Below are 27508 nucleotides of genomic sequence, written 5' to 3'. Positions count from 1 at the left end.
ATTTTCAAACATCCCCACCTCTTTTTGTCTTTTTAACATTTTTTTTCTCAAAATTTCTCCAATGCAAATATTAGCAGGTAAGATTTTTATTTAAACCACTCAATGGTGTCCTGATGGTTTTAGAAAGAATAAATGAATAATCTAATTTAACATAGCCTATGAAGACCTGAAGGTCATGGCTTCATCTGTGAATCAAGAATCGTATTTGAAGTAGAATGTTTCTTGCAGCTCAATTCACAATCACTAATATGTGGCATCCACCCAATTGTCCATCAACCCATAAATGTATTAAAGACTGTGGTATATGTATACCATGACATACTATTCAACTATTAAAAACATGGAGACGTTATATCTTTTGCCTTAACCTGGACAGAGTAGGAGAACATCCTTAGTAAAGTATCACAGGAATGCAAAGCAAGTTATCCAGTGAATTTAATACTAATATAAAACCAGTAGATGAACAACTATATATATCGAGATGAAAAAAATTGAATTAAATTCAGGTGGGGGAGAGGAGGGAGGGAAGTAAGGGGAGGAGTACTCCCACCCAAAGGGCACAATGTAAGGGTATCTGGTACACCTCCTGGGTGAAGGGCACAGCTACAACAGGAACCTTGCCCTTCCATACTCATTGTCTCCTTAGGGAATTTTTCCTCATGTCTTTTGAAAAATTTAGCTCATGTGTTATTCTTTGACATCTCAAGCCAAAGGCCACTTTCTCAGGGAAGAATTCCTTGACCATAAAAACATAACAGTGTTTTCTACCATCTTATATTTAACATTTTTATCACAATTATAAATTTCTATGATTGTTTGATTACTGTATTTTCTCTGCTCCCTTGAACACATATTTCAAGAGATCAGAGACTATGTGTTTTATTTACCTTTTTATCTCCAGCAATTAACACAATATCCAAACTGGGCAGATGTTTAATCCTTATATTTTCAGTGCATAAATGAACGGAAGTTATAGGAAAAACTAAACATTTGGTATACTAGAACTACATTAGGCAAAGCTCTGCTAAGAATATTACCTGCTAATATTTGCATTGGAGAAATGCAAATATTATGGACTTAAAATGTCACTCACAATTATGAACTTAAAACTTCACTCACAATTATAACCAGAAAAGGCAATTATCATCTCAGAAATGCAGATAATGACAAGGACAACGGAAGTTCAAACATGAAGTCTAAGGCTTATCATGACAAATAACTTATCAAGAGCAAATTCCATTTCAAAAGAAACAGGCCGAAGAAAACTACCAAAGAATATTATCCTGCAAGAACAGAATTCAAGCACACTACCTAAAGTTATATTATTATACCAAGTGTTAACTTAAAATATGAGTGAACATTTAATAATTTTCAATAGATTTACGTGAAAGATAGCTCTATTTAGCATATGTATAAATCTTTTTGGGCAGAACCAACTCAGAAGGAAATATGAAGGTTTGAGATGGAAAGAAAAATAAGATAGGATGGTAAACATGATGGGTATTGAAGGGAGGCTACAAGGAAAGTGAACACAGCTGAGAACATGTCATGGTAACACAGTAAACTTCAAGATAAGAGAAAGGAAGCCAACAGTCATCAACAGCCAGCATTGTTTTGAGTAGTTAAATAATACATGCATATTAGAAAATAGGAATTACCCATTCTGTGAAAGTAACATCATTATCTCAGAGATTTATGTCAAAACTAGAAGGATCGGAGATTTTCCTGAGCCTACCAAGGTTCACAAATTTTGGAAAATATAGGTCACTCTTGGGTCAAAAACAAAGGACAAAGAGCTTCATGTCTGTAACAGCGCCTCTTACCCCCCACAGGTGTGATGTGGAAAAGCCCAGACAGGAACTGCACACTACGTGGGTTACAGCTGAGGAAGCCAAATCTTAAACCTCAAACTTTTAAAGAATGCCCGAAGCCTTCCCAGTCTGTCCTCCATAAAGAGACGATAGCTTTATTATCCTGGTAAGCAAACAAATTGCCTTATGCTCTGGAGGGAGGCACTTTCTCTATATTAAAAAGCTGACTACTATAAAAATATCTTTCAAAAGATAGCCATTTAAAAGAATCTGCTCCAAAAATGTCTAGCAACTGCCTGGCTCAGTGGCTCATGCCTGTAATCCTAGCACTCTGGGAGGACATAGTGGGTGGATTGCTTGAGCTCAGGAGTTAGAGACCATCCTGAGCATGAGGGAGACTCCATCTCTAAACATAGCCAGCATTGTAGCTGCTACTTGCAGTCTCAGCCACTCACCTGTAGTCCCAGCTACTCGGATGCTGAAGCAGGAAGATTGCTTAAGCCCTAGAGTTTGAGGTTGCTGTGAGCTGTGACAGCACTTTATCCAGTGTAACAATGTGAGACTCTGTTTTTAAAAACAAACAAACAAACAAACAAACAAACAAAATATCTAGCAACTCAAAGCTTCCATGGAAAATGGGTTGTAACAAAATAAACAAACAATAAAACCAGGACAATTATAAAACTTTTGTGCACATACAGGATTGGAAACACCTAAAAATAAAAATATATTTTATTGTTATAAATATCGTCAACTACATATGGCTTATTAGTGTATGTGTTCGTGTATATATGTCTGTATACAACATATTCATCATCTATCTCTAGCATGTTAAATTTAAGAGGGAGATCTCTAGTTTAAACCAAAAGAAAATAGACAGCTGTGGTATTTTAGGTTAAAGTTGTCTTCAATTTCACCTGGAGACTTCATGTCTAAGTAGGCTGATATAGTTAATATCTCTTTATGTCAAAAAATCATTAACAAAATAATAAGAAATAGTTTCACACTGGGGGACAGATTAAGTGTTAATGCTCTTAATATAGATTGTAATATTATAAACCTATTTAAAAAGTAATCTCTTAAATCTCTAATATTATTGATAAAATCAAGAAAATAATGAAAACAATGACAACTAGTAAAAAATATTATAATTGGTAGATTAAAAATATTACAATTGGTATCTCTCTGATAAGCAGAGAGATGCAATAAAATAATGTATTACTTTTTAGACTATAAATAAAGCAAAGATTTAAACTAGTGTAAGAAAAACATATGTCACTAGTTTGCATTTGGAGGAAGTGTCAATCAAAAATTTAGGGAGAAAATGTTGAAATATATGTGGCAGTTACACATAGCTACGTTGTACATTCCATCATTCAGGAGCAGCTTAACTACGCAGCTCTGTCTCTAACCCTCATGGAAAGTTATAATCATGTGTCAGGCAGAGCTGCGGTAATTTGATGGTTTAACTGGGGATGACAGATCCACTTTCTGGGTGGCTTATTCGCATGTCTGGCAACTTGGTGCCAGAAAGATGGTTTTTATCTGCCTAGGCCTTTCCACAGAGCTGTTAACATGTGCTTGTGACATGGAAGCTGCCTTCTATCAGCTTGAGCCGCAAAAGACCAGCACCAGAGCTGCTGTGTCTCTTAGGAACTAGCCAGTGAGTTATACCACCATTTAGTGGTATCTTCTTGGTACATGGTCCATCCAATTCGGTATTGAGGATGCTACGCAGGGCAGGAACAGCACAAGGGTAGGATTTTTAAGGCCATCTGGAAGGTGGCTATCACAGTCTCCCCTTGGCCTTTAATCATTCATTTCACTCCCACACTAAATTCATCTAAATTACATTTAATTGTGGATGAGACTTTTTGGATATAGCTCTTTAATTATAATTTTTTATCTAAACACCTAGGAATAAAACATAAATATTTGCTTCCTGTAATTCTAGCACACAATATTTAAACAGTTATAGGATAAATGCTATAAAAAATGTTAAAAATGGAGGAAAGTAGAGGACTTAGGAATTCATAATATTTCTGAAAAACAACAAAGATATGTAGGCAGATCTTTGATGGGGGCTTGAATGTTATTTCTTTCTATTTTTTTTTTTTTTTGAGACAGAGTCTCACTATGTCACCCTGAGCAGAGTGCCATGGTGTCACAGCTCATAGCAACCTCAAACTCTTGGACATGAGCAATTCTCTTGCCTCAGCCTCCCAAGAGCTGGGACTACAGGCATCCACCACAATGCCCGGCTGTTTTTTTGTTACAATAGTCATTGTTGTTTAGCAGGCTCAGACCAGGTTCAAACCCCGAGCCCTGGGGGATGTGACAGGTGCTCTAGCCGCTGAGCTACAGGCGCTGAGTCTGTTATTATTTTCTAGATCTTTGGCTTCATTTTTTGAGTATGTTTTCTTTTCCCATAAACAGAAGCCTCTGTTTATAGCTAAATAGGTTTTCTACCTGAATCCTGCCTGTGGAAGTTTTGAATTTAAAACTCTCTTCATCTTTGACTGTTTCTATACCTTTTAGTTCAAACCACTGGTATATTTTGCAGTAAGATTCTCTTAAAATATTTCAGTCTTCTGGGAGATTTTGCCACTCTATTAGGAAAAAAGAAAAAAAGATTAACAAATCACTGTAGATAAATGGCGTCCCACATCTGTATCAGTTATTTATTGCTATGTAATAATTTTCAACAAAATAGAGTTTCATCAAACAACATTACCCCACTAATTATCTCTCACAGTTTCTTTGTGGGTACAAATTTTAGCTGAAATTTTGGATGTGAGGTTACTCATGTTATCTTCAAGTGTCTAAGAGGGCTGAAATCATCTGAAGGCTTGACTGCGGTTGGTAAATCTGCTGCCAAGTGAACAATTTACATGGCTGACAAGTTGGTGTTGATAATTCAGTTCCTTTCCATGTGAATCTCTCCAAAGATATGCTAATTACATAGCAGATATTTACCCACAGTGCAATGAAATTAAGAAACCAAGAGAGAGGATACAGCATTGTTTATGATTTACATGCTGAAGTCCTATACTGTTCTCTGCAGTAGCTTAATGGTGCAAACATTAGCCCTATTTAACATGAAGGATGAACTATCCAAAGGCATAAATAACAAGAAAAGAGCTCAATGAAGGTGATGCTGAAGGTGACATCCCTCAATACATCCCTCAGTACACAGTAAGTCATTTAAATGTTTGTGAGATGTGTTATATATATTCGTAGATTTTAAAAAAGAGATTTAAATCAATTTTTCCAAGTTTTATCTTTTTTCAAAGTTTTATCTTCTATTTCACATATCTCACATAATTAAACTCATAAAATCCCTTTCTGCACTCCCCAAAATGAAGTATATTTTTATTTCCTGTGACCTTATTTATTCTTTATTTCTTTTGTATTCAATTTATGTTTGGATTTTTATTTATCTAGGGCAATGCTGCCTAGCATTGAAAGAATATATTCTTTAGCATAGTAGGTCACTTTAAATTATCAATTTGTCATCAGTTTTAATCCAGAACCTGAGAAAATTCTAACACTTATGTATTGTAGAATTTTGCCTGTACTTAATACTGGTATCCACAAATATTTCTAGAAAATCCATACCTTAAATTCCATTGGGACAAAAGCTCTTTCTTCCTTATTTTATTAGACATCTTGAATTATTTTGAAGAGTTGGTATAATTTGAACTTATTAAAGAGTAAAACATAGCATTGTCACCAACAAATGAGATACTGGTTTGCCTTTATGATGTTTGCTAAATTATTCCTTTCAAAGACCTTCCATTTTGCCTTCTCTGATAAGAAATAAAACAATGAAACAGAAAAAAAAAGAAGAAACAAAAAGAAAGGTGTATTATAAATGGCATTGTCTCAATTTTATTTAAATATGCACATAACTTTCATAATTTAGGTTATCATGTGGTTAAAAATATAGGTAGCTGGGAGCCAGAATGCTTAATTTAAAACCTACACACAAATTCTTACTAGATGTGGGATCTGAAGTAAAAACTTGAATGCCTTTCTTTTCTCACATTGAAAGGGAATAGTAGTATTACCAATGCTGCAGGATTGTTGATAGCATTAAATCACAAAATACATGTAATGTGCTTGTAACAAAACCTGCTGCAAGAACTCAGTAAATATAATGATTATTATTTTTAATGAAATAGTCAATTTCTCTACAGGAAGTATATAACTATGAGATATTTACTGTGTCATTTCATTTAACATATTTTTCCATAAAAAGAAACACACTTCTTTTTGTAGTAATTAAAACCTTTATTTCACAGTTTATTTTCTGACAGATTATGTTTTGCTAAAGGATTTGATATTAACTAATTTTTTACATTTGATTTGATCATAATAACAGAAAAATGTTGGAATGTTTGGCTTGCTTTCCTCTCCTAGGTTTTCACCAGTTGAGGCAAGTAATACATAAACATATGTATATATTTTAAAATATGTATGTACATACGTATTTATCTGTGTATGTTAAATGTGTTATATAGTTTGGGATATAAGTACGATAGTCTTTTTGGCTGCATATCACTCTATCTAACTAACTTTAATCGTCAGTAAAAGCAAAACTGTTTCCCAAGCTTCCATCTGCTGTGGCTAATTCAAAGTTTGACTGATTATTCATTCTTTCCTTAATATTAACATACTAAATGTTGACTTTACCATTTTAACACGTAATGGCACTAAAACGCAGACTGATTCAATAGAATGGTCAGTGCTCTGGGACTCTGTTAGGAAGCACTGAGATTCTCAAATCAACTACTTGCTAGGAGAAAATTGCTTTTAGGGATTGCATCAATCCTAAAAGTTTCTGCACAGGAAAGGAAACAACAATGTAAAGATACAACCTACAGAATGGGAAAAAAATATTTACAAACCGACCAATATCTGAGAAGGATATAATATACAAAATATATAAGGAACTCAACCAATTCAATAGCAAGGAAGCAAATAATTCAATAACAATAATACTAATAATAAATTCCACAGGCAAAGAAACCGTATCACCATTTCTTTAAAAGACCTACAAATACAAGTAGCCAAACGGTATATGAAAAAATTCTCAAAATCACTAACCATCATGGAAATGAAAATCAAAACCACAATGTGGACAACATTACACCTTTTAGAATGGCTCTGAGCAGAAAGACAGGAGGAATTGGAGAAAAAGGAACCCTTATAAAGCATTGATTGAAATGTAAATTAATACAGTCATTACAGAAAATAATGTGGAACTTCATCAGAAAATAAAAGATATTGGCTGGCCACCTGTAGCTCAGCGGCTAGGGTGCAGGCCACAGACACTGGAGCTGGCAGGTTTGAATCTGGCCTGGGGAGCGCCAAACAACAATGAAGGCTACAACAAAAAAATAGCTGGGCATGGTGGGTGTCTGTAGTCCCAGCTACTTGGGACTCTGAGGCAAGAGAATCTCTTAAGCCCAAGAGTTGGAGGTTGCTGTGAGCTGTGATGTCATAGAACTCTACCAAGGGTGACATAGTGAGACTCTGTCTCAAAAAAATAATGAAAAAATAAGTAAATAAATAAATAAATAAATGAATAAAATGATCGTGTAATTCAGCTATCTCATTACTGGTTATAGTAACTATACCCACAGGCAATGGCATAGAAGAGATATTTGTCCTCCCACGTTCCGGGGATCATTATTTACAGTTGTAAAGATACAGAATCAGGCTAAGTGGCCATGAACAGATTATTGAGGAAAGTAAATGTCACAAGAACACACACATGCAAACTGAATACCAGTCATCCTTAAAAGGGAAAGATATAGTGTCATTTGCAACAATGTGGATGAAGATGGTAGACATTATACTAAGTGAAATAAGCCAGGAATCTAAAGACAAATGCTATCTCACCTCACTTTCCTGTGGAATCTTAAAAACACTGAGCTCATAAAAGCAGAGTAGAATGTTGGGCCTGGTAAAAGTGGGGCACGGGGAAGCAAAAGGGAATGAAGAGGTGTTGGTCAATGGGCACAGAGTTTCATATAGAATGAATACATTCTTTTTTTTTTTTTTTACATGAAATATTTTGTAATTCTTTTTTTTTTTTTTTATTGTTGGGGATTCATTGAGGGTACAATAAGCCAGTTACACTGATTGCAATTGTTAGGTAAAGTCCCTCTTGCAATCATGTCTTGCCCCCATGAAGTGTGACACACACCAAGGCCCCACCCCCCTCCCTCCATCCCTCTTTCTGCTTCCCACCCCATAACCTTAATTGTCATTAATTGTCCTCATATCAAGATTGAGTACATAGGATTCATGCTTCTCCATTCTTGCGATGCTTTACTAAGAATAATGTCTTCCACTTCCATCCAGGTTAATACGAAGGATGTAAAGTCTCCATTTTTTTTAATGGCTGAATAGTTAGAATGAATACATTCTTGTAATTTATTGTACAGCAATGGCAACTATAATTAATAGTAATGTATGCATAAAATTTCTAAGAGAATAGTTTTTAAATGTTTTCACCACAAAATATGAAAATCATCTGAGTCCCAAAGCAGCAGATGCTGTCGCGGAAGCAGACAGAAAGAAGCACTTATCCGCTGTTGGTGGGACCACAGACTAGTTCAGCCTCTATAAAAAGTGATAGGGACATTCCTCAAAGAAGTTAAAGTAGATCTATCATTCGATCATTCAATCCCTCTATGAGGTATTTACTCAAAGGAAAAAAGACATTTTATAATAAAGACGCTTGCAACAAATGTTCACAGAAGCACACCATCAATACATGAATAGATTAATAAAATGTGGTATATGCATACCATGGAATAGTAAGCCACAAAAAAGATGGTGACCTAGCATCTTTCATAACAACCTGGATGAAATTGGAAACCATTCTCCTAAGTGAAGTATCACATGACTGGAAAAACAAATGCCCTATGTGCTCAATACTGAATTGGAACTAGTTGATCAATACCTATGTGCTCATATGGACTCAATAAAATTCAAGTAGGGAAGAAGGGGAATTGAGGATGGTTAAGTTTCCATGTAATGTGTATATTACATGGGCTTATTGTACAATCTCTGGGTGAAGGGCACACCTATACTTTTGACTTAAAATATACAAAAACAAACTATGTAACCAAAACATATGTACCTCCATGATGCTCTAAAATAAAGAAAAAATAAAAGGATCTAAAGGTATGAATATGTTAACTAGATGGATTTAATAATTTTATAATGTATACACATATCAAAACATGATATTTTATAACATAAATATATATTTAATATTTATTTGCTGATTATATCTTAATAAATCTGGGCTTAAATATACAAGAAATTTTACTTAAAGAATAAATTTACTTTTCTTAAATTTCAACCCAAAACATCACTGTCATTCTTTATGATAATAGAATTTAAAGATGCTGCTATAGAATTACTTTTTTAGAAAACTTCAAAAATGACTACTTTTGAAAGAAATTACGGATGTTTAAGTATATATATCAAATGTAACCAGACAAATGGGTTCTGAATTTGCAGAATTCAATTCAATTCAATTTAGTTCAATTTTAACCCCAACAAACTTCTTTCCTACACTCAAAATGAGGGTCAATTTTGCGAACTTAGTTATATAGTTATCATAATTACATATAGAGATACAGATACATGTAATTATGTACATACAGATAGATGTCTCAAATTTTCTTGATTCTGGTTGTTCATTACTCTAAAGTGATGCTAACTGCCAAACATTAGTACCACTTGTTAATGGTCCTGTTGATGTTAAAGTTGACTATATTTGCCCTTGAGAGAATATTCATTCCTATATCCAGAAACTCATAGACAAATACATGTTCTGTGCCTATGTGTGTGTACACTAGTGTACTTACTGCAAGTCAAGCATTGACCTTCCCTTTGTGGAATTTACTTTCTGTTCTAGAGAGAGGATAGATAACAACAAAATAAAGGTGTATAGATGAAAGTGATCAAGTACAAGGGAAATTTGTCTATTTTGGATGAAGTTAGGCAGACATGTGCATGAGGAGTCATCTAGGGAGAAATCTAGTAAAATTTAAGTTCTACAGATACCTAGAGTCAGTGTTGGCAATAAGTAGTCTGGGACATGGGCTCGTATGAACCTATGTTCATATTCTGATCCTGTGCTTTTAGGAATTTTCTAATATACCTGGAGCAGTTACTTAAATTGTCTGAATCTTAGTATACTTCAACCCCCAAAATGTGATATGACTATTTATTTTAAATGTTGTTATAAATATTGCAAAAATCTAAATATGGTAATTAGAAAACATGGTGACTGAATATAGTAAGCATTCCAAAATATCAGTTCTATTACATTTTTTCACTCTGAATATTTTAAGATGCTTCAGAGTTTTATAATATCAAATACACCTATTTTTCTATCTATTTTATTCATATCAGTTTATTGGGCATCAATTGTTAACATTATATAAGCAGCCCAGCCACTTCTATAAACACACGACTTAACGACATTTAGAGAATAACCTTAAAGCAGCTTGCACTTTCTTTTCAGCACAACCAAGTTGATACATTTACAATTCGTATTATCAGAAAGTCATTTCATGTCTCTCTGCAGACAATGATGTTTTGTACAATACATATTAGTTCTTGGAACCAGTGCATGGTAGCAACATATATATTTTCAGAAGCAAATATCCTTTGGAATTTGTTTTTCTGTATACACTTGACCCCCACCTTTGTGGCCTCATATATATATATATATTATACACAAAGATCTCCTTGAGTTATCTGACACATTGCTTGATTATATATATGTACTGGAACTGTTCAATAGTGGTTTGAATGTTGCTTACATTTTCTTAATAGCACATTTTTTAGTGGGCACAAAGACAAAATTAAAAATGAGACAGTAATAGCACTAAAAAGCAGATGAATATTGTGAAAACTGAAGTGGGATGGAGTTAGCTTCTTTCACATTGCATTATGATTTAACATTCTTTCTTTTTCTATTTTAAAGCATTAGTAAAATATTGTATAGACATAGTCTCATACTGTCACAGAATAAGGAAATCCATCCCTCACATTGCTAGTGTGCAAAAATGAATTAGAAGGTACCATCTTGTGGTGATATTCATATGTTCATAGATTACAAAGGGGTCGTATCATGGAGTATGTTGCAAACAGTTTTGGAAAACAAAATGACAGTATATATAAAATCTCCATGCTCTTGAATTTAGTAACTCTGTTTTTCTGAGACTTATTCTAAAGAATTACAGTAGAATCTCTTTAAATTGACCACTTAAGGGGCTGTGACAAACTGGTGAGCATACACTGGTGATCAACAGAAGGAGGTAGGCTTACAGTACAGATACATTCGTGTACTTTTCTTGTGCAGCTTTTGTTAGAGAATATCATACAAAATCATACATAATCAAAATGCAGTAAAAGCATACATACAGTATCATACAAGGTCAACATTTTTACTGTTTTCACATGTTTTAATCATTCTGAAAAAGTAGTCAGTCTTGGTCTGTTTCTTATTCATATTGCAAATGTGAAGTGGGGAAAATACTCTCATTGCTGGCTACACCACTGAGCATATCTGAGCATTTTTTCACAGCAAGTGACTTCAACTGCCTCCTCAGGTGCCTGACATCTTCTTTTGGAGTCCCTGCAATTTCTGTGTCATCCTCACTTGCTTCTTCTACTTAATCAGCTGCTTCACAACATATTTACTTTGGTCTGTACTTTGATCACCATAACTTGAAAAATTGCTTCTGGGTCAGGTTCATTACAGGTGGCCACCTCATCATCCACTGCAACGAAACCTTCAAAATCTACTCCTTTGAATTCTGCCATGGGAGAAAGACTGTCCAAAGGGGCCAAAACATCATGCTCTTGGTATGTGACAGTCCAACTTCAGTATTGTTTCTGGCTGAGCTTTATTCCAAGCAAAACTGATTCACAGAACAGCATCCACAGCATTAACTGATGCAGCAGATGACGTTGCTTTCACAGATGGATCACAGATTTTTGTTTTAGCAATAACACATTGCAGGAGTTAGGCTCAGTAGTCACTTTAAGGGTTATTATGATGCCTTGGTCAAGAGATGGAATCTTTGAGGTCAAATTTGGTGGCAGACATTTTAGTGTCACGTCTGTGGAATGATTCATTTTGGGTGGAAAGACAATTGTCTACTGTCAGTAGAATAGACCATTTCTTCTTCTTCATTTCTCTGTCTATGACCCATACCCACTCCTCAAATAGAACACCAGTCATCCAATGAGCATTTTTTGAACTCCAAGTGACAGGAAGATCTTAGAGTTTCAGGTTCTTTTTTTTTTTTTTTTTGTAGAGACAGAGTTTCACTTTATTGCCTTCGGTAGAGTGCCGTGGCCTCACACAGCTCACAGCAACCTCCAACTCCTGGGCTTAAGCGATTCTCTTGCCTCAGCCTCCCAAGTAGCTGGGACTACAGGTGCCCGCCACAACGCCCAGCTATTTTTTTTTTTTTTTTTGGTTGCAGTTTGGCCGGGGCCGGGCCTGAAACCGCCACCCTTGGTATATGGGGCCGGAGCCCTACCGACTGAGCCACAGGTGCTGCCCTCAGGTTCTTAAATATGCATCAATTTGCTGATTTCAATCACCTCATTAAGAATGGCCATTATGAAAATTTTTTTAAAGCAATAAATGTTAGCATGAAAGTTATGAAAAAGACGACTTTACCTGAATGTTTATTGCACAGATAAACAATTGCAAAAATGTAGAATAAACTGGTAAGTGGATAATGAAAATGTGAGTATGTATATACACACACTTACACAATGGAGTCATACTCAATTATAATAGAAAATGAAATAATGTCCTTTCCAGCAACTTGATAGGTACTGGGGTCGTTATCCTAAGTGAAGTATCTCAGCAATGGAAAAACAAAGATGACATGTTCTCACAAGTGAAAGCTAAATATGTTCATAACATGGTACAGTAACATTAAAAACTAAGAAAGGTGAGGATGGGTGGGAATGAAGAATAATCTACGGATTAGGTACAATGTGCACAATTTTGGTGCTGGGCACACTAAAAGCCCTACCTTTATCAGTATATGATTCATCCATGTAACAAAACCACTTGTAACACATAAATACACTGAAATAAAAAAATTTTTAAGAATATTTTTCTCTTTGATTCAAAAAAATATTTCTTAATTTTTAAAAAGGTTATCAAAAATGCATAATAGTTGTATATATTCATTGCATACATGTATTTTGATGCAAGCGTACTCATACAATGTGTAATGATTTAATATGCACAATTGGGGTATATCCATCACCTCAAATATCATTTCCTGTGTTGGGAACTTTCCAAATCTACTTTTCTAGTTATTTGAAATATACATTATTGTTGACTATAGCCACTATACTTGTGTACCAAATACTAACTTTCATACATTCTATGCATTTTTGCACCCAATGGGAACCCTTTTTATCCCTTCCTCCTGCCAACTAACCTTCCACAGACAGAAAAATGTTACATATTCTCACTCATATGTGGTAGTTTAAAAAGTTGATCTCAAGGAAGTAGAGAATATAGTAATGTTTACCAGAGGCTGGCAAAATTTCTTGTTCTTTTATTAAAAAACACAGTTCTAGTCCATGCCATTTATAGGCAGTCTTTCTGCAGTGTTATCAATGTCATCTTCCTCATCACTACTATCATGATCACCTTGATTTGAAACCATTTAGGTTATTTTACTGACAATGAATGAACAACTGGGGTCTCATTATCAGTGTTTAAAACTTCATTGATGGACTCAGAAGGTATATGTTTGGCAGATATATGGAAGTTTGGCACAATTCTTTTTCTCACTTCTGATACAGAATCCTTCAAAGTTACCATTTTTTAATCATTATCACTGAACATAGTTAAAGGTCAGAGTTTACGTCAGGTATATACAACTGTGCCTTGAGTCACTGTGTTTCAAGCATTGGCAGCAGCATATATAGCTGTTAGATGTAAATAAAGGATGCTATACTTTTAAACTTTCTTTATTTGATGCTAAATGTTTTGAAAATATTTCATAGCAACAATAGTTACCATACTATTCAATAAAGTATTTATACATTTACTTTTCACAGATCTAATGATTTCCTGGTCTCCATAGCCATCTATCCATGACTAGATTAATGATATCACATTTGAAGAATACTGCATGGAATAAATATTGTTTGCATGGAATAAATATTGTTTGGGGTGGAAATTTCAGCTGTAGGATGAGCAGAAAAATTGTCAAGATATCACAAAATCTTTCTGTTGTCCTCCAGTCTGGCTCTGTGCAGTGGGCCTAAGTTACTGGTATAAAATGTTTGTGAAACCAATAGGAACAGATGTCCCTGGTGATGCATGCCTTTTTGTTAGCAAAAATAAAAAACTGATAAGAAATTCATTCCTTGAAAACAATGAAAATGCAAGCTTTTGCTTATCATAGCAAGTTTACTCTTAGGCATGCCTGCTGCATTAGCATATCCCAGCACAGATATTCTGTTCCTCTCATCCTTAATTCCTGTAAGGGCTGTCTCATCAGGTGGCTATAATCAGTGTCTTTCTAGGGAAGTATCACCAAAGCAGTGATGTTTTATCAGCATTGCAGACTTGTTCTGGCATCAACTTTTTCTCCGCAATGACCTTGTTAAACTCATCAATGAATTACTGTACTCCTTATGATAAGCAGATGCTTTATCACCACAAATATTTCAAAATGCAATGCCATGTGTTTTCTAAAAATTCTGCTGAAAGTCTGTTGGATCATCAGTTTCTTCAATTTTCAGTTCATTATGATAGTTCTGTGCTTGCTTCATCAGCACACCATTACGTGGTGTGTGTTCACTGCAATGCTAGTGGATCTAGTCTTTCAATACATGATTGAGATTTTCATTTTTAGCTTTATGCTGTATTTTCCTATTTTTTCATTAACTTCTATTCATCACCTTCAGCATAGAATTTCAACAGTTTATCATTCTATTTATTCAGATCATATATGGTAGTCATTCCAATACCAAACTCTTCTGTAAGACATTTCACATTGGCACTGATGTCCACTTTCTTCCACAGCATCATTTTCTGTGCTATAGATAAAATAGAATAATGTCTTTTTCCTATTACTTTTTCTCATAGAGGTATCTATGAAACTTTTTGAAATTTTTAATATTTTACAGCCAAAAATAGAGAATAATGAAACAAACAATTAAAAGAATCCACCCTAAAATACATATGGAGGTCTTAGCACCATTATAAAGAACCTGTTGTCAGTGCATTGACCTGCACATGTTCCATTTTATTGCTTTTCGTGGGTGTTCTTGCAAAACAGAACCTGGACATACACAGAAGAGAAAAGTCACAGGTAAAGCAGACTTGAACAGTCTTTTTTCCTCTTGGGGATGGCTAATAAATTGTCTTACATGCCTGTGTTTTAAAAGCAACACATTACATGAAGTTGCATAAGTAATTTTCTTCTTGTGGTATCATTTTGGCACTCTCAAAGTTTTGGATTTTGGAGCATTTAGGATTTTTTATTTTTTAGATTAAGGATGATCAACCTATATAAGCCAAAATATCACACTGTTGGAGGCATGGTGTGTGATAAGAAATGGAACATGGAAATATATTAATAGAATTATGGTAGACCAAGAATAACCTATATATTAGGAGATAGGGCTTTCAGTGATAAGTTGTTTCTTCCCACTGCATAATAGCAATAAAAAATTAGGTTCTAGAATGATTTCAGTGGGCAATTTTCTCACTTTATGTAAATTACATTGACAACAAATATCAAAGCCTACCTTCAAGCAACTAGGGATAAAGCAAGGTGCTAAGACTATTATACACATATATTCACTGCCATGCTTATTTTCTGTTTGAATAGTAAATTCAATTAAAAGCAACTTTACCTGAGTATCCTTAAACTTCTTATAGACATGACTTTCTATTCACATCTATAAAATTTGGTGCATATGGCAGGATTGTCAAGAAGATAAAAGCTTACCTTTCCATCCTCCACCATCTAGTTGAAAGAGTTTATCAAATAGCATCTGGAAGGATTGGGTTTATGTTCTACATAAATCTTTTATAATTTTTTATGGAGTATTTTAGTAGTTGGAAGTTAAGAAAATCTTTCTTCATCAGCTAAACCAGAGTTAATGATCTCAAAAGTGCAGATGAAAGTGGAGACATTTGGCAAATAGGAAGTAACAGAGGCTAAGATACCTGCTGAGTGTGGGATATGGCTTTGAGTTTAGAGGGCTTAGCATTAGTTACCAGACACACCAGAGCTCTTCATCAGGAGGCAACTGTGGTTTTTTATAAAGAAGGTACTGAAAGCCTGAGAAGCTAAGCCTGGTCTACTTGTCCCTGGTTCTCTTCCTTTCAATACTCTGCAACCTTATGGCATTGTAACTTCAGAGGAGGCTGGATTCCAGTGATGCCTTTCTTATTTCCTCTCAGCTTTATTGAAGTGTTATAGAATGGAAAAAAACAAATTGTATATAATTAAGATAGACAACATACATATGTATACACACAGAGACATATATGGTATATATATACACATCATGAAATAACTACCATTATAAAGCTAACTAACATAATTAATTCTTTGTGTGCAGAAAGAACACATCATATCTACTCTTAGAAGACTGCAAGTATGAAACACAGTATTAGCAATTATAGACCCCGTTTTGTACATTAGTTTCCCTGAAATGTATTATTAGCCTTATAACTAAGTATTTGTAGTCTCTGACCAATATTACCCCATCCTTCCCCCATCCCAGACCTTGGTAACCATCACTTTATTCTCTGCTTCTATGAGTTCAACTCTTTTGTACTCCACGTATAAGTAAGATTATACTGTACTGGTCACTGAGTGTCTGTATATCTGGTTTATTTCACTTAACATAATGTCCTATAGGTTAATCTATATTGCTAAAAATGGCCGGACAAGGTATTCATTTTTTTATGGCTGAATAACATTCATTGTGTGTGCATGTGTGCACATGTGTGTGTGTTTCACATGTTTTATCTACTCATGTCATGGGCATTTAACTTGTATTTACATCTTTGCTATTGTGAATAATGTTGCAATAAACATGACTGTGCAGATATCTTTTGAGATACAGATTTCATATAATGGTTAATGGTTATATAAAAAGGTACTGACCATCAGCAATCAATTAGAGCAAGCAATAAAATAAAAACCATGATTAGTTATCATCTCATACCTGTTAAGGTGGTTATTATCAAACAGGAGATATTTTGATGCAACTATGTGAATTAATTAAATCAGAGTAATTGGCATATCTGTCACCTCAGGCATTTAACATTTCTTTGTGTTAGGAACATTCCAGTTTCACTCTTTCAATAATTTTAAAGTATACGTTAACTTTTTGTTGATTATAGTGACTTTCTGTGATACTGAATAGTTTTTATCCTGTTTAACCATCTAGCCATATTGTTACACACATTAACTAGCTCCACTTTATTCCCACCACCTCACTACTCTTTCCAGCCTCTGCTAACAGTCGTTCTACATTCTGTCTCTATGAGTTCAATTGTTTTTATTAGTTAGCCCCCATATATGAATGAGAACTTGTGAGCACATCATATGTACCCTATAAAGGTGTACAACTATTTTGTACACATAAGAATTTAAATAAGGCTTCATACCCGTAGCTAAGTGGCTGGAGTGCCGGCCATATACACCAAGGCTGGTGGGTTCAAACTCGGCCTGGGCCTGCTAAACAACAGTGTCAACTGCAGGAAAAAAATAGCTGGTATTGTGGTGGGCACCTGTAGTCCCAGCTACTTGGGAGGCTGAGGCAAGAGAATCGCTTAAGCTCAAGAGTTTGAGGTTGCTATGAGCTGTGACGCCACAGCACTCTACTGAGGGTGACATAGTGAGACTCTATCTCAAAAAAAAAAAAAAAAGATTTAAATAAATAAATAAGACAGATAACAGCATTAGTGAGGGTAAAGATTGAACAGGGCATTTGTACACAGTGAGTGGAATACAAAATTGTCCAACCATTATAGAAAATGTTATTGAGGTTCCTTCAAAAATTGAAAATAGAATTACCTACTAGGCAAGGTGGCTCACACTGTAATACTATCATTATAGGAGGCTGAGGCAGGTGGGTTGCTTGAGTTCAGGAGTTTGAGACCAGCATGAGCAAGAGCAAGATGCCGTCTGTACTAAAAATACAAAAACTAAGCTCGGCATAGTAGCAGGGTTCCTGTAGTCCCAGCAACTCAGGAGGCTGAGGCAAGAATATTGATCAAGCCCAAGAGTTTGGGGTTACTGTGAGCTTTGAGTCTATGACATTCTTCTCAGGGTGAGACTCTGTCTCAATAAAAAAGAAAAAATAAATACATAGACATCTAGAACTGAATAGAAAACCATAATGAAATTAATATCTTACAGCCACCTGATCTTTGATAAACCAAACAAGAACATACAGTGGGAAAAATAACCCCTAATCAACAAATGGTGCTGGGAGAACTGGATGGCCACATATGAAAGACAGAAATTTGACCCGCACCTTTCTCCTCTCATTAAAATTGATTCAAGATGGATGAAAGATCTAAATTGAAGCACGAAACATTACAAATCCTTGGAGAAAGTATGGGAAAAACACTTAAAGATATCGGCCTAAGGAAAGACTTTGTGAAGAAGACTCCACTGGCAATTGAAAGAACACAAATAAACAAATGGAATTTAATTAGACTGAATAGCTTCTGTACAGCTAAGGAGACAACAACCAAGGCAAATAGACAGCCATCAGAATGGGAAAAAATATTTGCATATTATGAATCGGACAAGAGCTTGATAACTAAGATCTACAGAGAACTCAAATTAAGAACATAAAAAGAGCCAACAATCCCTTATATCAATGGCAAAGAGAGAAGAATAAAACCTTCTCTAAAGAAGACAGATAACTGGTTAACAAACATATGAAAAAATGCTCATCATCTCTAATTATTAGAGAAATGCAAATCAAAACTCCCCTGAGATATCACCTAACCTCAGTGAGAATGGCCCTCATCACAAAATCTCAAAGCTGCAGATGCTGGGGTGGATGTGGAGAGAAGGAAACACTTTTACACTGCTGGTGGGACTGCAATCTAGTACAACATTTTTGGAAGGAAGTATTAAGAATCCTCAAAGACCTCAAACTAGACCTCCCATTTGATCCTGCAATCCCATTACTCAGCATCTACCCAGAAGAAAATAATTAATTTTATCATAAGGACATTTGAACTAGACTGTTTATTGCTGCTCAATTTATAATTGCCAAATTGTAGAAACAACCTAAATGGCCACCAATACAGGAATGGACTAACAAGCTGTGGTATATGTATTCTATTCGGCCACAAAAAAGATGGTGACTTTACATATTTTATATTAACTTGCATAAAGTTGAAACATATCTTTCTTAGTAAAGCATCACAAGAATAGAGAAGCAAGAATCAATTGTATCAATTCTGATATGAGGACAATTGATACTAGTACATGGCAAGGGGTGGGGGAATGTGGGAGTGGAGGGAGGGAAAGAGGGAGAAGGTTGGGGGGTCACAGTGTGTGACACGCCTCTTGCGGGCAGGACACAAGAGGAACTTTATCTAATAAATGCAAGCAGTGTAACCTAATTCTTTGTACTCTCAATGAATCCAAAACCATAAAAAAAAGAAAAAAAAATAGAATTAGCTTATGATCAAGCAATCCTACTTCTGGGTGTATCTCAAGTGATAGCTTTTCTATATCTCTCTAGATGACACTTTCTGGCACATTTATAATTTGTTTCCCAGTACAACACTTCAGTGGGCACTGTGCACCTCACATCAACCTGGAGAGAACCTCTGAAAGGAATGATTATTTTCTAGTGCCCTAGTTTCTATTGCTGGGACTGTATGTGGTTTTATGATCTTTTCTGACTTCCATTAAGGCCTGAAGATACTATTAATAATGTAGTAATTTTGTTCCATTAAGTATAAGCAGAGCACAACTTTAGGAAAAATGAGTGACCTGGATTCTTTACTTATACAACAAGTAGTATTTCCCATAGGAAGGAAAAAGGGTAAGTTCAACAGGATGATATTCAGCTTAATAGTCAGCTATGGGAGCATAAAGTCAAGGAGAAAGCGTCTGCACTTAAAAATGCCCAACCTGCTGCTGCTTGTAATGCTGGGTGTATAACACCGTGATAAACTCTTTGTCCTAAAGTCTCTCACAAATAATAAAATTGTTAGAGTAATGACCACTTGAGCTCTCTAGGGAGAGATATAATCTATCTCTAGATGGAGGGGGCCTGAATGTCCTACTAGGCTACTAGATCAGCTTTGGTTAACGATGCTGGCAGTCATGGCAGCACTTACGGAACCCGTCTAGTTACAGGACTTCAGACCTGAAGTGTCTAGTGCAGCAGCTGATACACATAATGTAGAACCTGCTGCAAAACATGGAACCAAATAAGCCATAATTGGCGTGGCCAAGTAGGCGCTGGTTGAGAGTTGGGAGGAACTGACTGGAACCCCCTGTTTATCTAGGATTGCACCATGAGTTGTCCATACTACACCTTCAAAGAATTTTTATTTACATTCCCATAAATTCAGATACTAGGTAGTTGTGTTATTTATGGGGAGATATTTGTATTTTACTCAGAGGGGTCCTGGACTCTCACTTATTGGCCTGTGAGATCTCAAGGCTCAATGTACAAAGAGAAGAGCTGTCATGATAAGGAAGCAATAGAGCACCTCACATTAAAAACTGGGTGCAGGGCTAATATGGTTGTAAATGAATAAAGCCCTTATTTATACAGTTGCTACTCTCTTCCTTTTTGAAATTGATACAGACCTTCAGAGTAAAATATTGTAAAGCCTTACTTTGTGAAAACTACACTGACTGTCAACCTTCAGCTACATGTATGTGACAAATGAGAGGTAATCACACCCTTTTTAAAATCCATTATTGAATATCCTTCACACTGTATGTTTTCTGCAATTGAAAGCAATCTTAAAATGAATCAAAAACATTTGAGTTGATTCCATATTTTGGCTCTTATGAAAAATAATGCTGCAATAATTTTGGAAGTGCAGATATCTCTTCAACAAACTGATATTATTTGCCTGGGAGAGATTACATAATATTAAAATGTGTATATTATATTTTTTAAATCAGTTACATAAGTCAATCTTTTCATTTTATGTAAAAATTAAATCAAATAAATGAAAAGAAAAAATTATATGCTTTGTATGGAACAAGAAAAGAGCCCCAATAACTAAAGCAACCTTAAACAAAAGGGATAAATTGGGAGGCATCACTTTTCCAGACTCCAAGGCAGTCATACCCAAAATGGCATGGTACTGACACAGGGACAGATTCATAGTCCAGTGGATCCAAACAGAATACCCAGAGGTACAATCATCCTCATATTGCCATCTGATGTTTGACAAAGCAGACAAAAACATATACTGTGGGAAAGGAATCCTTATTCAATAAGAGGTGCTGGGGAAATTGGATAGCCACATGAGCAAATCTGAAACAGCTCCTACACCTCTCACCACTCACAAAAATTAATTCACAATGGATAACACACTTAAACGAAAGGCATGAAAATATAAGATTGTAGAATAAAATGTGAAAAATCCTACTGACATTGGCCTAGGCAAAGGATATATGAAGAAAAGCCAAGGCAATCACAGCAACAATAAAAGTTAACAAGTAGAACCTGGTTAAATTAAAAACCTTCTGCACAGCCAAGGAAGCAATTGATACAGAGTAAATAGACAACCTAAGGAATGGGAGAAAATATTTGCATGCTGTACATCAAACAAAGGGCTGATAACAAGAATTTATAAAGAACTCAAGGAAATCAACAAGAAAAAAATCAAACAACTCCATAAAAAAGTGGCCAAAAGACATAAGCAGAAGCTTTGCAAAAGAAGATTGACTAACAGCCAATAAACACATGGAGAAATGCTCAACATCTATAATCATCAGGGAAATGTAAATCAAAACCACAATGAGGTGCATGGGTGGTTCAGTGGTAGAATTCTCACCTCCCATGTGGGAAGTCCGGGTTCAATTCCTGGCCCCCGGGTTCAATTTCTGGCTGCCCCCTTGGCTCGCCTCCCATAGCTCACTGGTTAAGGTGCCAGTCATATCCACCACGCTGGTGGGTTCAAACCTGGCCCAGGCCTACTAAACAACAATGACGACAGCCACAACATATCAAAGTGTTGTGGTGGCCTCCTGTCATACCAGCTACTTGGGAGGCTGAGGCAAGAGAATCACTTAAGCCCAAGAGTTTGAGGTTGCTGTGAGCTGTGATGCCACAGCACTCTATGGAGGACAACATAGTGAGACTCTGTCTCAAAAAAAAAAACAAAACCCCACAATGAGATAACATCTAACAGTACTGAGAATGACTTTCATCAAAAAGTTCTGAAACAATAGAACTGGTGTGAATGAGAGAGAAAGGAACATAAATACACTGTTGGTTGTACTGCAAACTGGAACAATGTCATATGGATATACCTCAAAGAACTAAAATAGACCTACCATTTCATTCAGCAATCCCACTGTTGGGTATTTACCTATAGGAAAATAAAAATCATTTGATCAAAAACACTCAAATGCTTATGACAGCACTCGAATGTTTATGACAGCACAATTCACAAATTGTAGAACCAACCCAAGTGCCCGTGAGTACATGAGTGGCTTAATAAAATGTACTGGGGAACTAATACCTTTTGTACAATGTAGGGGGAACTGGATACCATTCTTCCAAGTGAAGTAATGCAGGAAGGGAAAAACAAACACCACATGTCCATGCTATCAAATTGGAACTCATTGATCAACACCGGATGCACAACGGTCATAAAACTCTGTGAAAAGCAAGCAGGTGAAAGTGAAGGAAAGAAGGGAATGTTAACATCACACCTAACCTGTATAATGCAGACTATATTTGATAGGCACATTTATGTCTTTGACACAAACTACAAAAGAAATTCATTTAACTAAAACATGTGTACCCCCATAATAAATATCCTGAATAAATTTAAAAGGGGGAAAAGTAAATTTAAGAACCATTCTCAAAAAAATTTTTTTAAAAGAACCATTCTCACCAATTTTTGAACTCAGGCAGCTATTTTTTTTTTGTGTGTGTGTGTGTAGCTTAATTTTTGTGGACTTTATGATTAGAATATGACCAGATACACCTTATGAGTTAATTAGTATAAGCTCTTTAATAACTCATTTGGAAAAGGACAATATTCTCTTGTGGAAAATAGGTTTTTTTGATGTTTAGAAACAATTGAACAAACAGTCCTGGTCAGTTACAATATTATGCCTCAATTGTCAAAAGAATTGACAAATTCTGATTATACAGACAAATCTCTCATCAACTTATTTCATCAGGCAACATTTTCATAGATTTTAAAACAGGTTTATCTGCATATAATTCACATGCCACAATGTTTTTCCTGTTGATGTGTACAACTTAATGGTGTTTTCACACATTTTTGTGAAATAAGAGCAACAATCTAATTTCAGAATATTGACATCACTTCTAAAAGAAACCCCGATACTCAATAGCTTTCATATGCCCCTCACTTTTACTCTCAGTTTCTTGTTTCTGTCACTATAATGTTGCCTTTTCTGGAAAGGTTATGCAAATGAAATCATACAGTATGTGGTGATTTGTGACTACTTTCCTTTAGCATGATGTTTACAACATTCATCATGTTGTTGCATGTTTCCTTAATTCATGTTTTTTGATGAGTAATGTTCTATGTTACACATGTGCCATTCATTATTTATCCATTCATAAGCTGAAGGGCATTTAAGCTGTTCCTATTTCTTTGCTATTATGAACAAAATGCTGCTATGAACATAGAAGTTTTTCTGTGGGCATGTTTCCACTTTTCTTGGGTATGTACATAAGAGAAGAATTGCTAGGTCATTCAGGAATTCCATTTTGAAGAACTGCTAAACTGTTTTCTAAAGTAGCTACATCATTTCATAATCCTTCCAGTGATATATGAGGGTTACAATTTCTTGACATCCATACTAACATTTTTACAGTCTGTTTTTTAAATTAAAGTCATTCCAGGGAGTAGCAAGCATGGTTCATTGTACAGAGCTTTTACTTACTTGTATTCCACTGATGACAAATAATAAAGATCTTTTCATGTGCTTGTTGATTATTTCTATGCATTCTTTGGAGAAATGTATATGGACATTATATATTATATGTTCATTGCCCATTTTTTAAATTGGGTCATTTGTTTTCTTTTCTTTCTCTTTTTTATTGTTTAATCATAGCTGTGTACATTAATGTGATCATTCCCTCCCTCTCCCCCTTCCCCCTAATTTTAGGTTGTAACTGGGTTATAGCTTTCATGTGAAAGCCATAAATTAATTTCATAGTAGGGCTGAGTACATTGGATACTTTTTCTTCCATTCCTGAGATACTTTACTAAGAAGAAGATGTTCCAGCTCCATCCATGTAAACATGAAAGAGGTAAAGTCTCCATCTTTCTTTAAGGCTGCATAATATTCCATGGTGTACATATACCACAATTTATTAATCTATTCGTGGATCGATGGGCACTTGGGCTTCTTCCATGATTTAGCAATTATGAATTGGGCTGCAATAAATATTCTGGTTGGAGGGGGAGACAAGATGGCAGACTGAAGCCAGCTTTCAACAAAGGCTCCCGTCCAGAAGGAGAGTTAAGGGACAGGAATTTAGTAAGTATCCTGGTGGACTTGAGCCTCACCAAGAGAGAAGACTGAAGAACGCACATCAACACCGCTGAGGCAAGTTGTGATCACAAGGACGCAAACAAAAGGTACAAAATCCACCTTTGAAAAACTCGATACCCAAAACTCCACCAGACTTATCAATACTCTCCATCAATGTGAATGGCTTAAACTGTCCTCTGAAGAGGCATAGGTTAGCTGACTGGATACAAAAACTCAAGCCAGATATTTGTTGCATACAAGAGTCACATCTCAAATTAAAAGACAAGCGGACGGGTGCCGCGCCCACGGCATATAGCCGTAGTGAGGCAGTGCTGTCCGCGTTATAGAACGACGGGAAGGTGGTTTGTGCTCCCCGGAGCTTTGCCCCCAGTGCCCCCAGTATGCACAGCATCAGAAATGTTGCCTAGCATGCTCAGTTACCCGCTTAAGTTTAAAGATTGTGGCGTCTACTCATGTGTTTGTCATCCTGTACCAGAAGTCTGTTTGTTCTAATAAATTGTCAATATGTGCTTTCCTAAGAATGAGCACAATGCACTACTAATCCAGATAGAGCACAGCCTTGTGAGCTGCTAGACTCAGTGGCACCAACAATGAGCACATAAAGATGTTTTTCCACCAGTGAGCTAAGACGATAAGCCCAAGGACATGAAATACAAATTATCTACATAAGTAACAAAGTCACTGAAACACATCCACCCACCATAAAGTCCTGTTCAGAACATCTTGTTTCACCAATTGTCACACATAATAAAAATCAATAGGAAAAATAATACTTGTCAAAGAATTTACTCTAAATCAAAATTATAATTATCAATAACAATAAGATCAAATAGTAAATGTAAAATTAGTCAAGCATTAAACATAAAGAAGATGTCAAGCTGTTCTAAAAAGATAATAAGAAACTGAGATAAGAGAAAGCAGACAGAGTTGACTAATAACCACCACCCTCCGGAAGCGGAACGTTAAAACATAACAATACATGATAAATCACACTTGTAAACGCAAAGATAACCCGCACACGTAAGCAAAAAGATTGCATTATGTAAGCTCTGTAAAAATGTATAAATACCAACATGTGTACCCAATAAATTTACAGCTGCATACTCCAACCCGTAGTGTGTCAGACTGTCTTTCCTGCGCCGACCTCTCAACTTTCCTCGTTCCTTCTCCCTGCACTCCCTCGGACTGAAGGCCACCGACAGGGCTGTCCGTTGCAGACGGGAGTCCTCCTCCCCCATGAGACCGGCTCTAGAGCCCCACAATTGAACAAGCGGGCAGAAATTAAAGGCCCTCCCACTACACTCCACGGGAGAGACCTTCTAAAAACTGGACCTACCTCCCCTACTGGGGTGCCGTGGCATTCTCCTGCCGGACATAGGGCTGAATAAAACTTTGGGAATCCTTTGCCGGCAACCCTGAATCCCCAGCGCTCCCCTCCCACCCACTGAGGTCTGAAGGCCTGTCCCCCAGGACTTCGGATCCTTGGGTGATTTCTCAAGGGGAGTGGACAGTCCCCGAGTTGCGACTGGTCAGCATTGACTCTGAGGCGCTCAAGTGAGGAGAGGGCACCAGGCTGAGGGGGAGTCAGGCCTCACGGCACTTCCCTGCGGTGCAGTGCACCAGCCCTCCCCAGGCATATGGGGCCCAAGACTGAATAAGTCTCTGGCCTCCCCGCTGAGAGCTGAGAACCCCTACTCTCACTCGGGGTCTGAGGGCCTATCCCCCAGGAGTTCGGCTCCTTGGGTGATTTCTCGAGGGGAGTGCACAGTGCCTGAGCTGCGTCAGGTCAGCGCTGACTCTGGGACACGTGAGCGAGGAGAGGGCACTCTGCTGAGGGGAAATCAAGCCTTGGCGGCACTTCCCTGCGGTGCAGTGCAGGAGCCCTCCCTGGACCGTAGTATTGCGTAACACTGAATGAAACTCTAGCTTCCCCCCCCCACTCCCAATCGGGGTCTGGGGGCCCATCCCCCAAGAGTTCTGATTCTTGGGGGATCTCTTAAGGGGTGTGGACCCAGCACAAACTGCGGCCGCTCAGTGCTGACTCTGGGGCGTGGGACAGAGGAGAAAAGGGTCACCTGAGTGCCCACACCAGAGCAGCAGTTCCCTGGAGGTAGATCAACAGCCGTTTTTTTCTTTAACGGCAGAACGCTCACTTCTGGATATCCTGAGGCCACACCCCCTGTCTCCCTGGGCAACCAGAGGAGGCCACCGGTGACACGGCTCACAAACCCGGAAGCTTCCAGGGCGGGGCCGACCCAGAGAGGTGTTCAGACGCAATTCTCCAGCAGCAAAGACGTTTGAACTCAAAACAGCCCGTCTTCTGTAGGCGATACCAGTGACTGGGTCCGATGGAGGGGCAAAGTGGGGAAGGAGACGTCAACCTTCCCAGACTGCTCTGTTTGCTGGGTGGCTCCTCCTGACTCCACGCTGCACTGGGGTGAGCTGTGTCAGAGGAGTCACCAGGCCCCTGTGATCCAGTTCCCAGAGACCTCTTGAACCCTTCCACCCGAGACAAGTGCCAATTGAGACAGTTGATTCGGACCTTTTGAACTGGGCTAATAGACTGAGGACTCTTCAGGCGGTGCCCTGGGTGTGCGATTGTAGGAAGGTTTGATTCTCCTTTTCCAACTGGGGCCAGAGGTGGGCGGGCGGGGTGACTTAATTGCTGATTTTTCCACACAGCTGAGACTTCAAGCCAGAGTAGAAGTTGCAATAGGATCGAACAGAAACCAGCTGAAAACAAGACAGAACCACTTTGCTCCACCACACCAGACAGGACCCCAGCTTCTCAGGCCACAACACTGTACGGGTCCTCGATAAAACCCCAGGGGAAAAACCAAAGGGAGTAAACCATGGGGCGGAATCAGCGGAAAAACTCTG

The sequence above is a fragment of the Nycticebus coucang genome, chromosome 2 (assembly GCF_027406575.1).
Source record: "Nycticebus coucang isolate mNycCou1 chromosome 2, mNycCou1.pri, whole genome shotgun sequence".
Taxonomy (NCBI): Eukaryota; Metazoa; Chordata; class Mammalia; order Primates; family Lorisidae; genus Nycticebus; species Nycticebus coucang.
Note: the sequence above shows the minus strand (reverse complement) of the source record.